A 15,815-nucleotide genomic window follows, 5' to 3' on the forward strand; every position below is an offset into this window, starting at 1 on the left:
CTCATTATACTTTCAGGTCCGTGGGAGCAGATTGGAATCTACTTCTGAGCTAAAAGCCTAGGAAGGGCAAAAAGGTAATATGAAAATCACAAATTCAGAAGTTGCCTGCCACTACCATGCCCTCCCCCATACTCAAATCTACCCAGTGATCAATATCATAAAAGAATTCTCCAGGACCCTATTCCTCACTGTCTATTTCTCACAAAATAAAACAGGTACAATAACTGGAATTATTGGAATAATTGGAATTATTGTACCTGTTTTATTTTTTGAGGAATAGACAGTGAAATGACATATTCTTGACTTAATAATCAACAAATATTTGCTGCATGCCCACCCATTACAGAAATTCTTCTAGGTTCTTGGGATATATTGGTGAGCAGAAAAGACTAAATATGCCTACCCCTTTGAGCTTACCTTCTATATGAGAAGACAGATAACAATTAACAGGGCAAATAAGTAAATTTTGTAGTGTGCCAGGAGGAGCTAAGTGCTATGATAAAGTCCATCAAGGTAAATGAGCTCTGGGTGAAGGATTCATGTAAATAATAATAATTGTTTTACCAGGAACTGAAAATAGATACTATCCTATATAATAAAAGGCTAATATCCAAATCAACTAAACGGCAGAACAACCGGTCGCTATGACGCGCACTGACCACCAGGGGGTAGATGCTCAACCCAGGAGCTGCCCCCTGGTGGTCAGTGAGCTCCCACAGGGGGAGCACCGCTCAGCCAGAAGCTCTGAGCCAGGCTCATAGCTGGCGAGTGCAGAGGCGGTGGCGGGAGCCTCTCCCGCTTTCGTGGCAATGCTAAGGATGTCCGACTGACGGCTCCCAGACTGCATGAGGACCACCCCCCTCAATCCCCGAAGTACACGAATTTCATGTACTGAGCCTCTAGTTCTATATAACTATGAATGATTAGATTGGTTAGAATGGTAACCAACAAAGTTCTTTAAAATATTTTTTGTCTTAATTAAATTCACATTTTAAATGTCTGAAAGTTTACTAATTCTATTGATATTCTTTGTAAAGTGAATATCTATCTATCTATCTATCTATCTATCTATCTATCTATCTATCTATCTAAAAGGCTAAGTGACTGGTAGGTATGATGAGTACTGACCACGAGGGGACAGACACTCAACTCTGGAGCTGCCGAGCAACAGCAACTTTGCAGAGTGTGCTCTCCCACTCCGGGACCCCTCGGGGTATGTCAGAGAGCTGATTTCGGCCTGATCCTGCAGGCCAGGCAGAGGGACCCTACTCACTCTGCAGATGCCCTTCGAGCCCCAGCACCGCCCCAGGTGCGGCTGGCTAGGGAGGGACCACGGGAGGTTGGCTCCAGGGCGGTCCGGCCTATCTCACCCAGTCCCGCCCCACCGGCCACCTTCTAATTAATTTACTTTCAATGTGCACGAATCCATGCACCAGGCCTCTAGTTTTTTTATAAATCAAAATCTGTTATACCCTATCATTTGTGTAAACTCTTACTTTCCAGCCACTTCAATAAAAACTGGGACCTGAGAAACTGTTCTAAAACATTCCTTTTCTTCCCTTGAACCCATACCCATAACTGTAGTAACTCTAACTACATGGAAAGACAAGCTCATCAGTTCCAGGATTTGTCTCCTGGGCTCTCAAAAGCATGATCGTCCTCTTAGCCTCTGCATTCTTACTTGTCACTCAATGCATCTATGCTCACTGCTGAATCTACTGAAATGTGTAGCAAAGGGGCACAGGTTCATGACAGAATCACTTGCACTGGCAGTAAAGCCTGGGACACCCCCAGATGCCACAAAGCCAATTCTCTAAAGGAGTCACTGCCCCTAAGTACCCTTTGTGCAGTGACCAAAATTCTAAGCACCAGCGCTGTCCCATTCACCAATGCCACTGTGCACTCAAGATGCCAGAGGGGCTTCCGTCAAACAATGCCTTTTTTATCTTTCTTGCTCTTTGTAAAGAATCACCCTCTTTCTAGAACTTGGGCTTTGAGTGCAGGTGGACTTGGGTGAGGGGACAATCTGGGTGGAAAACACTGTGCTGTACTTGGAATCAAGCTTTAGCTCTGATACAAACCACCTGGGCTAAAATTAAGCTTGTAAGCTTTCTTCCCTCTACAAGGTCTGTGACCTCCAGAAGAGCATACCCCACAAGTTCTTCAGACATGCCTCTCAATCTTAGGAAACATGCTGGGATTTCTGACCTAAGGGAGTTGGATATGGGCTTCCAACTCTTTGGAAGGAAAGCATAGTTATGAGTTACGTGGCATCCTGGTGAACACTGGAAAGTGTTGGAGTTAGCCCAGCCACACACTGCCCACAACTAGCACAAAGAGTTGGCACAGCAATGTGCTGGGATGAGGGGGTGACAATTAAAAACAGCACCAAATAAAAATGAAGTATGGGAAGCTACATCAAATTTATCAAGGAAATGTTTGCTTTTCAAATAAAAATATTTAGCGTGGTTCATAATAAGATCTACAAATTCAGTACAGAAATATTAAAACTATCCAATAAAGGGCAGAAGTCATAACCTATATGTGGACAAGTGATCCAAGGGGTGTTGTCTTCTTAGAATTAAAAATTTAAGAGCATAGATAAGCATTATTCCAATGAAGAAAACTGTCTATTAAATCTTTCTTTCCTGTGACTATTTACTCTTCTGATGAAGAGTAGATCCAGAAGATCCCACCAAAGAAAATGTCTTACACTTTTGGGAAAATATAAGAAATGTAGCAAGAGTATATTATAGAGTTTCCTAACACCTTGCAGGTTTGGAACGTGTTATGAAATCATGAACAAATCTTATGTGCTAACCCAACCTCACAACTTATTGTTTGTGTAACTTGGGCAAATCACTTAGCCTTTCTCGGCCAACATTTACTTCTCCATCAGATGGGGGTAAAAACTACCTCCTCTGCAATACTTTTGGTGAGGCTAAATGGAATAAGTTTGAAAATACTTTCTAAACTATGAAGTGCAATGTAAGTATATAGCTTCATCAACCTCATTCCGCTATGATGGCAGATGGGGCATTTCTCTCCTAATAACCTGAGAACTCTACGAAAACTGACTTATTCTAGCAAAAGAGCATTCCTCCAGATCCTTTTTACATAATTCCACTTTATAAAGAAGTTTTAAAAGACTGCTGTTTAAAATTGAGGAAATTTATTATCTCTACAGCGCATTTTTAGCCAGATTATCTGAATAAAACAAGAATGAAGACATTTTACTATTGCCTGGGCGATTCTTGATCATGCCCTTTATTCTGACTCCTTGATCTATGCTTGCCTCTTAGGTAACATTTTCAATTATTTAAGTTCTACTTAATATTGTTGGTGTTGGCATGATAAGTAATTACTGTCTTAATAATCACAGGCATCTGATTCCAGCTGCTCCCATCTTTGATATAACCACGAGCAACAGCCTGGAGGACAGGAACTGACAGGGAAAGAATACAGCCGGGGGTCAAATTAATGCTGGTGTTACACTAGCTTTCAGGGAGCTACAAAAGCCAGAGACACATGCTGAAAAGGGAGACCACAGATTGAGAATGAAGGAATGTCCTGAGAGTTGCATACAAAATAAAATGTTTTCCGAACATGAGGATGGCTTTTGAATCTAGATCTGAAGAACTGACTAAATAAATCATACCTTCAGCAACCTTCTTTTTTGAGTAATTATAAAAAGAATGCATTTGCATACTCATTTCTCTGACAGATATGCCTTTTCCCTTCCCCAGATGGCTGGGGTGAGTAAGTGTCTGTGCATATGGCAAGGGAAAAACAGCAGGAAGCTCAAAGTACTTAACTGTAAAAAGAAGCAAAGGCTTACGAAATGTGTACTGTGTAAGACAGCACAGGGGCCATGAATCCAAAGAGGCCCGACCCAATGAAGGCAAGGCTTTGGGAGACCTGCGTGACAGTCCGGCTCTGCCAGTTACCCCGTCTAAGCCACTTCTCTTGATGTCTGCTTTCTCAGGCAGAGAGTAGGAGATCCAACTACTAGTAAATCACTAGAGTTTTTGTAAAGTTCTTTGCAGCCTGTGTGAAATCCAGCATTGGGAGGCAGCACAAACAGGTAAGCAGGTGTCAGCCTGTGTGCAGGTGAGAAAGCTCCTTGGCAGAGTAATATAAAGTTTTTCTCCTCCTTTGAAATAGAAGTAAAAATCATACAACTGTATGGATCCTGTGTGAACAACTCCAAGAGACCCAGCCCTTTAAGAACTGTTTCTGGAGGAATATGGAATCTGCATTTCTGTAAACCTGATCTATTTTGAGAAAAAGATTAATGGACCCATCATAGTCCCTACCCCCAGGATGAGGGAATGAGAATGTATGTGAGTGTGCATGCGTAAATGTGTATATGTGTGTGCATATGTGTGTATGTGTGGCTAGGGGTGTGTGTATGTATATGTATAGAGGGGCCCATGGCATTCCATTTCATGTCTCTCTTTCTCCCTTTGGCCTATTGTCTCTTCTAAATCTCTGGCACTGGTGCTTAATTTTTAACCACAGCATGCAGACCAGGGAGAGGTGAAGCAAGGTGCCTACGTATTACTCAGGCTAGCTCCGAAGCCATTCGGCATTAGTGAGTGATTCTCTGCAGAATGGGGACAACAAGGGATTAATGATGGAGGTGGACAGGGAGGTGGTGGCATCAGAATCACCTGGGACAAGATTTTTTTCCCCCACTCTTTCCCTCCCTCCTTGAGATTCTAATATGATGCTGATCTTAATGTGCACACACATGCACACAGCTGCAGGAAGTCACGGCTACTGATTTGCTGAGGTGGAATAAAAGATTGCGGATCTCAGTATTAATGTCCTTTCCAGCGCTAACACTGTAGGACATAGTTTCTACCATTTCTATGCTTTCTAATTACAGAGAGACTACTACATCAACACTACATAGCTATGTAGCAAACTGAGTGGTAGAGTAGATGAAGGCTTCTAAGAGAAGGAAAAATATTATAGGGTAGGGCTAATCAGGAGTTTTCATGGAGGGAAAGGGTACTGAGCTCAATGTCGGTGCACAGATTTTGGACTGAGAGAGAAGTGAGGAAGCGAGCCAGGGGATCAGCATGAGTCGGAAGAAGTGAGGAGGACAGCGGCGTCTATGCCAGAAGTAGTGCCAGGTTGGGTTGACCAGGATAGATGGGGCTAGCTGACCTCAGGCTGCAAACAGTGCAGAGCGTGACCTCACAGCAGCAACTGTGCAGCCACCACCAGCTGTGAAATAGGAGAATGCTGGAATATAACATGTGGCTCAGGAAGCTCCTTCAAGTCCCGTTGCCTAACCCGGGACCCCTGAACAGACTTCTGGTGTGCCCACAGCCCCTGCCATTATATCCCACTCTTCCTCTGAATCTATAAGCACAGGGAGGAAGATGCACACCATTTATTAAATTATCAAAAATGTGTGTGACAATACCTTACTCCACCCGCCCCTCATCCCCTCCCCCCACACACAACACAGGAAAACTGAGATCAGTAGAAAAAGGTGCTGCAAATGTTCCTTGGGGTCTTCTCATTGTGCAGGTAGGGTAAAGTGATAAAGGGTAAAAGAGAAAGAGCAGCTAAGTGGTACCATGCTAGAGATGCTCGTCCCCCAGAGGCTCCAGAGGGGAGGACTGAGAAGGTACTTTCCTGGGTTCACTTTCTCAGGAGGTGTTTTTAAAGGGGGCCTCCATTGATTATACAATGTTGGCTACAGCACCCAGTCTTCACCTGAATTGTTTTATGACAATTATCACCTGATATCAACCCTTTGCTGCTTAATAAAATCAGTGTTTCACCCGGCCAGCATGGCTCAGTGGTTGAGCATCGACCTATGAACCAGGAGGTCATAGTTAGATTCCCGGTCAGGGCACAAGCCCAGGTTGTGGATCAACCCCCAGTAGGGGGCGTTCAGGAGGCAGCCCATCGATGTTCTTTCTCATCACTGATGTTTCTATCTCTCTCACCCTCTCCCTTCCTCTCTGAAATCAATAAAAATATAAAAAATAAAATCAGTGTTTCTCAGAGCTATAGTTTCATTTGATGAAAATGAACCTAAGTCATTCAGAAAACTAATTTAAGGAATTAAATCAAATTAAGTATGGCTAATTCTTAATGGGGATACCAACAGTCTCCTCCCAAAGTACTGATTTTTTGTCTCCTTCAGTTAAATTTAGTTTGTTATTGGAACATGTGCATTATATAAGCTGTACCTTGAAAAGCATTTTCAGACAACTTTATTTTTTGAAATTTCAACCTGGTAAGCAAGTCTTTGAAAAAGACTTGAAAAATTTGTTTGCAAAAGTACAAAGGAAGAAATGACACCTAAGAAAGACTAATGAGCTATCGGTGGCAGTCTAAATCCTAAGGTGTTAAGTGTCTTACATTTCCTCAAGGGTTCTTACCCTGAGGTAAGCTCAATTTCTGATTGTGCATTTCATGTTTCTATTTATGATTGTGCATTCCACCTCATCTATTAAGCTTTCCCTTCTTTAAATTCCAACAATGTATGCCTGTGTCAGGGATGCTTACCTTAGGCCCAGATGACAGTTGTAGATATCTTATAGTTATATCTTCCCTCTGATGTTCTGTGAGTGTATTCAGGACAGGAGCACCTCTTGCCTAGCTGAATAAATGAGAGTAGGTAAAATCTCACTGCAAACTCTGGTACGCAAGAAACTTAATAGCTCCTCTCCCTGTTTTCTCCAACCCTATTCTACCAGCTGGAAGTTCTGCCTTCTTGAGGTTGCTCAAGGAGGGTATGGCACAGTTCTGGAAGTAACATGGCAAAGTGATAAGGGCTGGGTTGCCGAGTGCCTCTGGTCTCCAGGTGACGCACGCATACCTTAGCTTGGCGCTCACTAAGTCCACTTGTCATTTTCAGTGCTTGACCTGGATATTAGCTGCACTGAACATCGATACATGGTCTCTCCTTCCTGAATCATACTATTTCCTTGGCTTCTGTGACTCCATCTACCCTGGTTTTCCTCCTTCCTCATTGGTCACATATTTTTTTTACTCCTGTGTGCTCCTCCTTCTCTATCTAATCATTAAGTGCTCCTTGAGATTCAGCTTAATGACCTACTCTATCCCTAGGCAACTCCAACCCAAATAAAAAATTGTATCACAGAGCCATAGATAGAGAGCAGGCTCGCAGCTCTGGGGAGGAGAGTGTGGTGGAGGGATTGCGCAAAAAGGGGAAAAAATAGAAAGAACTCATGGACAGGGACAACAGTGTGGTTGGTAACTGTGGGGAGAGGGAGTTGGAGAGGGTAGAAGAGGATATAGGGGTATAAATGGTGATGGGGAAAAAAAAAAAAAATATATATATATATATATATATATATATATATATATATATATATATTAAAATTGTATCATAGGTCCAGTCTTCTATGATGTCCAAACATACAATAACCTCCTATTTGACATCCTCATTTAAACATTGTAAAAACAGTTCAAATTTAATATTGCCATCACCACACTGGTAATTGGCTTCACCCATCCCACCCCATCCCCAAACTCTTCCAGAATTCATTTCTTTGTGAAAAGTACCAACATACACACAGTTGCATAGAGTGTCTCCACCAAGCAGTTATATAGATTAGTACCACCACCCATGCAAATGGCACCTTCACCCACACAGCTGTATGGAATGGCACCACCACCCACACAGCTGTATGGAATGGCACCACCACCCACACAGATGTGGGAGTCTCTAGGTGTCTCTTTCCCTCACCCTCAGTACCCAATCCATCACCAAGATCTGAATTTACCTCTTAAGCCTCCCTTAAATCGTCTTCTCTCTTCCTCTCTCCCCACTTCTCCAAGCCAAGCTGCTAGCTTCATCTCTGACCTGAACCAGAGCAATGGACTCAGTGCCTTCCTATACTGATGAGTACTCTCTTCCACCCAGAGCCACCGTTAGCCTTCCAGGTCCCGTCACTCTCTGGTTAAAACCCTTCCTCAATGGCTCCCCACTGCTCTTGGGAAAAAGACCAGTATCTTTACAGGCCCAGGTATGGTCCTGCCCCACCCACCTTCCAGCATCCTCCCCCACACTCTCCCTGGCTGTCTGCACCCCTGTGAGGTGACAGCGGGACCTTGCTGTCACCTCACAGCAGTGCACACCATTTTTCCCCTTACTGGAAGCATTTTTTTGCCCTCTGGCCTTCACCGCATTCACTTGTCACATCCTTCAGACCCCACCCCCACTTTCTCAGGGAAGACTGCATGCCACTCTACCCTCTTTCCCAGAGCAGGTCCAGACCTGTTTTTGCACTTTCACAATATCACAAACCTCTTCATCTTAGCATTTATTTCCAGTGGCATTTACCCTTACTTGTGAGATCATTTGAAGGATGCCTGTCACATCTACTACAGTGGCAGCTCCAAGACGACCAAGGTCTGGTCTGTTCCTTCACCACTGGCTCACCAGCACCTGGCCCAGTGCCTGCCATTTAACGGACGTCCAGTAACCGTGTGCCAAATAAGCATTCTGTACAGAACAGAGTAACTGTCACGACAAAACGGGCAATGCTTTTTAAGCAAAAACACCTGACAGCGTATTTAAGAAGCAATAGCAACACAGACTACTTCATGGCTTTCATCCTGAAGTGCGCAAGGGGGGAGGTCACACCAGCAGACCAGGGGTGGTGCATGACTCACAGCTGTTCATTAGCACTCGGGGCTGAGTCCTGGAAAACCCAGAATGGCACTGTCCCCATTCTTCTTACCACCACCTCCAGGGGGAGACGATAATGGGAAGAAAGGCTTGCTCTCCCCCAGCGATAGGGGAGCGACCGTTATTTCCCAGGGCTCTCCTGCTTCTGCCTAACAATCTCAACAGCAGAGAGCAAAAATTTACTGAGTGCCTACTTTGGGTGGGACAAGGACAGTTACGTACATTATTGGACCTGATCCACAGGATTATACGGCAAAGCGAGTATCATTGTCCCCAGAGTACAAATGAGGATACTTAGGTTCAAAGAGAGAAATAACTTTCCTGAGACCAAACAACTAGTAAATGAAAAGAACTGGGGCTCAGTCTTAGGGCTGCCTGTCTTCAAAGCCATTTCCACTTGTGCAGACGCCACTGTTGCTGGTGCACAAAGAAAGATAGGCAGCTACAAGCAGCCAAAGCCCACGGGCGATGGGGGAGCAGAATGGCTGGTGAACAGTGGAGCTTTAATATCAATGGTCATCTGGGAGGACCTGAGGAGCCCGAAGCAGGAAACAGCATGGAGAAAGCTGGATGTGGCATCGTTAGCACACACCAAGCACAGGAGAGGCTGGATCCCAGAAGAAAAGACCTCCACTGGGGGACCCCGCCCTGCCCAGGACCTCAGGCAGGGAACCACAGTGAACCCAACAGAGCTGAGGTCTGGTCCTGACGCTGGAGGGCCTTGGCCAGATATGTGTTGTTTTGTTTCCACTATGGAATTATTCCCATAGCTTTCCTTCATACACGGGTGGCCAGAGAAACCCTTGATAACAAGCAAACAAAAATCCTTGGTATAAAGCACATTTGGAAATACATTGTATTGAGAACACCCAATTTGGGAAAATATAATACAGGTAAATTATTGGATTTCTTTACATAGCCAACTCCTGGAGGCTTTAAGGGTTTTGTTTTTGTTTTAATAAATGGCACATTGCTTGACAAAGAGGCTTAGGGGTCAGACATACGTAACACTAGAGGTGGTATGGAAATCAATATCTCCCAAACTCATATTTACAGAGCCTGGGAAAGGGAGCTGGTTGGCACTGGGCAGAATTAGAAGGCAAGGGGAAAAGTGCTTTTTGATAATAATTAACCCATATGGGTCTTAAATAAATCACTGGCAGTTTTTAGACAGGAGAATGAAATTATGGAAATCAAGTTTCTAACAATATTACTCTGACAGCAGTTTACAGGAAGGAATGGAAGAAAAAAGGAAGTGGCTCAGAGACTAGCAAAGAATCTGCAGTGCTGAACACCTGAGTCAGAAGAGCAGCCAGGAGATGGGAAGCGGGGAGGAGCACAGGGAAGATTTTGGGAGGGAGCGACTGAGAGGCCCTGGTGGCTGAATACTGAGGTAACACACCAGTTATCCGCAAATAAGCTCAGATGCCTATGAAACATGGACCTGTTTTAATTGTATGCAAATGCACAGCTCCTTTAACCACATTTGCTGAACTCTGTTAAACACTGGTGGTCAAAAGTCAGAGAAGGCCAATATTCAAACGTCTAGAAAAGGCAAGTTTATTGGTCCAGAGGCAGAGCAGAGGCTACCTACAATAGAGTAGGGAATAACTGAAATTGGGCACAAGTAAGTTTTGGAGGATGAAAGAAATATTCTAAAAGTGGATTGTGGTGAGGGCTGTGAAACTCTATATACATTTGCTAAAAACTCAATACAGTGGGTTATGTTTATGGTATATCCGTATCCCCCAGTAAAAAGTGCTAAGAGCTGTGTAAAACAGTAATACCGGGTACGGTGAACTGGGAGGGAAGGGTTGGTGGTGGTGGTAGGTAGATTGCTGTTTTAAATAAGGTAATCACAGTGGGCCTCAGTGAGAAGGTGGCATTTAAGCAAAGGCCTGAAGGAGGTGAGGGACAGGCAAGAGGAGGGGCATCCAGGCCCAGGGAACCAGGAGCTGAGGGCACAGGCTCTAAGCAGAAAAGGCCAGTGAGACCAGGGCAGGAGTGGACAAGGAACGGGTAGAAGGTGAGGACAGGGGATGAGAGAGGATGGGTGGTGCCAGAGTATTGATTTGGGGTGGAAGCTACTGCAGTTTTGAGCAAAAGTGTCAGATGATTAAACTCGTGTTTTAAAAGGATCACTGGCTGCTGTATTGAGAAGAACCTTATGGGAGGCAAAAGAGACCGGGGATCCGTGGCATTAATTTAAACAAGAGATGATGCTGACGGGGACCATGGTGGCAGCAAGAGGTGGGGAGAAGGGTCAGGTTCTGAGAATACTTGGAAAGTACACAATTTCCTGACTGCTTGGATGTGAGCTGTGAGAGAAAAGAAACCAGGATGACTCCAAGGTTTGGGGGCCTGAGCATCTAAAGATAGAAGCTCTGAAGGCAGATTTAGAGAAGGAAAACTTGAAAAGGACATATCGGGGACTTGCTACTCAGCTATATTATATATACCCAAATCCCTGCACGAAATTTTAGTAACTTTCTTTTAACGATCAACTTCACTATAAAGTAGGTTTCCTTCCAATACATTCATTAGAAATGAATTGACCCTGAAAGTACAGAAATGTTTATTTAAAATCCTGATGCTTGGCCTTCTTTTGTCTTTGGGACGACTCAACAGCATATAATCTTGTAAGTTCTTAATGATGCTTCTATGACATTAGACTTAACCTGCTTGGAAAGGTCCTGCTCCTGGTCCAAGTTAACCAATGAGAAGTACAGTGACACCAAATGGCAGTCACTCATCCATGAGTGATTCTCCTTAAAGGGCCAGCTGAGCTAGGAAAAGATCCAATCAATGGATGTTGGGGTACATTCATGAAATCCACCTCCTGTAAAAATATCAATGTCAGAGCGAAATGTCAGCGCGTGAAGCATTTCAAAGAAGTGTCAAAATACACCCAGCCAGTGTGGCTCAGCAGTTGAGCATCGACCCAGGAACCAAGAGGTCACGGGTTCGATTCCCCACCTGGGCAATGCCTGGGTTGTGGGCTCAATCCTCAGAAGGGGGCATGAAGGAGGCAGCCAATCAATTATGTTTCTCTATCATAAATGTTTCTATCCCTCTTCCTTTCTCTCTCTCTAAAGAAAATCAATGAAGTCCAGCTTGATCTCTGAACCAGGAGGCCACGGGTTCAATTCCAGGTCAGAGCACATGCCGAGGCTGCGGGCTCCATCCTCAGTGTGGGGCATGAAGGAGGCGGCTGATCAATGATTCTCTCTCATTTTCTTTTTTAAATAAAAACTTATTTAAAAAAAGAAATGTCAAAATTCAGCGTCAATCTCTCGTATGAATCATTATTCCTTAGGAGAAAGCTACTATACAGAAATGAAGGTAGAAAAGGTTAAATTTCTACCTGGATATTTAAATAACACCTAACTCTCATTTGCCAATGTAAAAATACAGATTTTCTTTCTTCCACTTCTAAATTTACATGTGTGAGTTGGGTTCTCTATTTGTTCTGCACACTGGGCCACCGGACTTCTCTGTGTGAGCATTATCATTAATACACCAGTTAGAAATACACATTAAACTCAGCAGCTGTGCCCAAGGCCATTACTTCCTATAATTTGGCACAGATGGCCAAAAAGATTATTTTGGCAGACTGGCCCAGTGCTAACCACCTAATTGAGGCTGCAGCCTCAAAACCAACTGATCCAATTTTGTAGTTATCTTCACCCCTCTTCTCTTCTCTCCCTGTCTCTATTTGTCTCTCTCCTGTCCCTGACATAAAAAGCAGGAGAGCACACCCTAACTCAAATTTAGCAACACAGCATTTCACCTGATTTTCTAGGGAGGAAAAGGTAAATTAATAAAACAATTCCAGTTCTGAAACAGTTATTCTTTAAATCAAAAGACTTTTTCTTTAACTCAAAAATATTCCTAAGTATTAAAATAAGAAAAGGTTCTGGAAGAGCCGAATCTTTCCTTCAAGAAATCAAGCTGGCTTGTACCTGACACATTATCAGAGGAACCATCACAACAGTCATAATAAGGATTAAATTATCAGGGATGAATAAATATAAGTATGGTATCTGCTCTCTCACACACATACCTCAAAATGACTTCTCTTAAAGTTATAGTTAAGCAACATCCTCACCATACATAACTGATTATTTTCATACACATCAAAAATTCATTTATAATTTCACAAGCAGTAGAATAGGCAAGGGTTATTTTTCTCCTTATCTATATATTGGTGTTTAACATTTGTATATCTCTTCAAAATGCCTGGTATTCAAGTGTTTTGATGCTTTAAGATCATGACAGTTAAGAAGATCATTGCCGGCTGGTGTGGCTCAATGGTTCTATTCCTGGTCAGGGCACATGCCTGGGTTGTGGGCTCTATGCCCAATAGGGGGGTGTGCAGGAGGCAGCCAATTGATGATGTTTCTCTCTCATCGATATTTCTGTCTCTCCTCCCTTTCTCTCTAAAAATCAATAAAAACATATTTAAAATAAAATAAAAATCATTTACTACTAAAAAAAAAAGGTCATAAAATTCCCCTCGGACACACACACACACACAGTCACACTCTATTTCAGCCAATCTCTAAGGACAGAGAAGTCTATTAAAAACGTGCAAAGCACATTCTGAACCCTCCCAAAAATAAAGAAAAATGACAACTAAAACCACACCTTCTCTGCTCCCAAAATCCTGCCACAAAGATCTATAGTATTTTGCGGCAATTCACTACTGACCTGTTAATCAATGACTCATAACATTTCATCCACAGTAGAAATAGCATTCTCCAGTTGGCTTACATAATGCCATATAGTCACCATCAATGCTCTAAATCTAAAAAAGGAATAAAATAAAAAGCATCTGATTTTATCTTAGGCAAAAATGCACATAATTTAATCAATCTACTTTGATGAAGACATTTATAAAGAAGCTATCACAATCCACCTGATCGTTGTACAAAAATTTGAGTGGAAAATCCTAACTTGTGTCTCGGCATGATGATGTTAATCGCACATCACAGCTTCTATCCACACAGGGTGCCTGGTTAGTACAGAATTGCCTACAATGTTCAAATGTCCACCGAGTATCCAGAGAGCTGTGTGAGCTCAGAACTGAATTGACTTGTTATTTTTTGTTAAATATAAATGACAAGAAAGCTGAGGCCTAGTTCCAGGAGGCACAGCTGTATTTGGGAGGTAGGAATAAGAAGCAAGAGCGTGAGCAGGTCGATGCACTCTGACCCACGGTTCCCAAATTAGACCTATCATCAGAAACCCTTTGGGAAGGTTTTTCAGAGCACAGTGGCTTGGCACCAATGCAGATTCCAACATAGTGATTATAGAGGCTTTGGGAATCTGTATTTTAAAAACAACTCCAGGGCATTCCGAGGGTCAGCCTGGTTGCGAACAGCTGGGCTGGACTTCTTGGTAGAAGAGTGATAAAATATGATTTTCTAAAGCAAGGCTGCAGGCTGGCCAATCAAAAGCAGTAACAGAATACTTTTAATATAAACAGAGCACTTTAAAATTATGTCTTATTTTGTTCTCATGATTCTTAATGTAAACCCAATAGAGAAGGAGACAAGCACAGAGTTTTGAAATCAAGCCACCACCACCCCATCCACGGGCAGAGCTGGAAACCCAAGAAAGAAATAGGACTCTTGCTTTCCCAATCCACCTCACTGTGTCCATCCCCAGTCTCACTTCACCCCACAGAATACTACCAATGAGAGTTCTGCTGTGAGTCAAGCAACCCTAGGTGTGAGCAGCCTTAAGAAAAGGCCTTATCAACTCTGGCACTGGTCTTAGGAAGCTGGGAGCTGGCCCGGGAGAAGTGGCTGGCTCCTGTGAGATAATCCTCTTTCCTGGCTGAGATACTATTGAGTGTTGTGCTACCACATAGAAAAACCCTTTCCTGAAACTCAATATGTTCCCATGGGAGGTCAACCATGAGACTCCAGATAAGAAAAAGAGAGGCACCTGATCTTAAAAAAGTTCTTGAGTCAGTGAGACCTGGGTTTCCTAAATAACTTGGTCGACAGTTGGCCCAACCCCTTAAGCAGGCTCACTTAATGTTGACATGCAAGAAGTCCTCTTACACCCTTGCCTCTGTCTCCTCATCAAAGAAATGAACAGAATACCAATAGCTGCTGATTGAGGCATTGCAAGTTTGCACATGAGCAAAGAATGATGTCAACAAAATTTGGAAGCAATCATTTACCAAGAAGAGATCAATATACAGAGAGTAGAAGAACCCCAAGAATACTGTGACCAAAAAGGAAAATGTAGTAATTAACACACATATGTACAGGGTCTGGGAATTTCATGCCCCATTAGGTGTAGGGGTAAAGAATGTCCTAATTTTAAAAGACAATGTGTAGGGCTGATGCTACTACATAGTTAAACCATGTAACTAACTTCTGTCCCTAGTCTATGCTCACCAAACACTCGGCCACAAGGAGAGAATATGCTCACCAAAGAATTGCAGCCACATCTTCAAACCCATTGATATACATCAAATATATTAGTGCTCCATTTTATAGCAATTAATAAAATACCATGACAATAAATTAACTGCAGGCTTCTATATTGATAGAACAACATAAAATGCAGAAATAAAAAACCGTTAACTTTGTGAAAGATTACAAGGTCAGAGAAGGGAAGCTTATCATAAAACCTACAGATGACACTGAGATACACAAATTAGAATTTCAGTAAAAAGGCAAGTGAAATGCTGTGTAGAAAGGACTTAAGGCTGTGCATGAGTTTCTCAAATGACATCTGATCAATTAGGAAGACCTTTAAGAAATGATAAATTGCTTTGTGACCAGAAGCTAAAGAAGATAAGCTGTGCCCAAATTAAATCAGATTGTAGGTAACTAATGTTTTCACAGAAGAAAAAAACAAAACTTCCATTCCATATTTCTTTAGGCCTTGAATTCTCAAAACACCAATCAGCCATATCAGCTCAAGGTCATCATCTGGGAGAGACTAGTGAATCTTCACAGCGAAAGGTTATTGGATTTTATCTACACGACACTACTGCCTATCACAACAGCAGCATTTTTAAAAGCATCTCCTTTCAGCCAAAACCGGTTTGGCTCAGTGGATAGAGCGTCGGCCTGCGGACTGAAAGGTCCCAGGTTCGATTCCGGTC

The 15,815-nt window shown here is 42.9% G+C and overlaps 1 protein-coding gene across 1 annotated transcript in view; it reads right to left on the minus strand.

Annotated features, from left to right (window-relative positions):
- Nucleotides 1–6,561, minus strand: part of KLHL32 (kelch like family member 32) — a 164,632-nt gene extending 158,071 nt beyond the window's left edge. Inside the window, exon 1 of the mRNA XM_079780026.1 lies at nucleotides 6,535–6,561. The gene's annotated coding sequence lies outside the window, so the exon portion shown is untranslated. The remainder of the gene's footprint in view (nucleotides 1–6,534) is intronic.
- Nucleotides 6,562–15,815: the final 9,254 nt, after the last annotated feature.

This window comes from Cnephaeus nilssonii, assembly GCF_951640355.1.
Source record: "Cnephaeus nilssonii genome assembly, chromosome: 9".
In the NCBI taxonomy this organism is placed as follows: Eukaryota; Metazoa; Chordata; class Mammalia; order Chiroptera; family Vespertilionidae; genus Cnephaeus; species Cnephaeus nilssonii.